Source organism: Chaetura pelagica, unplaced genomic scaffold, assembly GCF_000747805.2.
Source record: "Chaetura pelagica isolate M959 unplaced genomic scaffold, ChaPel_1.0 scaffold1029, whole genome shotgun sequence".
Taxonomy (NCBI): domain Eukaryota; kingdom Metazoa; phylum Chordata; class Aves; order Apodiformes; family Apodidae; genus Chaetura; species Chaetura pelagica.
This window is the reverse complement of record NW_009954706.1, coordinates 43,875-44,299: the sequence shown is the minus strand read 5'-3', so window position 1 is coordinate 44,299 and position 425 is coordinate 43,875.

The window sequence follows — 425 nt, the reverse complement described above, 5'->3', positions numbered from 1 at the left end:
GGGTTGGCAGGTGGCCTTGATGATCTTGGAGGTCTTTTCCAACCTTAATGATTCTATGATTCCTTTTTCAACTCCTTCAGCAGCCAATTTGAACCCTGTGGGAACCTGGTGGAGAAGAATGGGATGGTGCCCACAGTGGGATTTGGGCTGATGGGAGGAGAAGGTATAAATAGTTAAATAAATAATAATTCCATAAGTATAAATAATAATAATGTGGGAGTGTTAATGCCATGGTGCAGTGTGTTTATGTTAAAATATCTTAAGTATATGCAAATCAGGTGGCAAATGATGAATGCAATTGATTGGGTTCAGGTTTATGGTCCTACGAGTGCCTGTCCTTGCAGGTTGTGATTTCCCTGGAGGTCTCAAAATGTTTGCACCATTTCTTCTTGCAGAACCATCAGGGCAGACACAGGGGTGGAGGA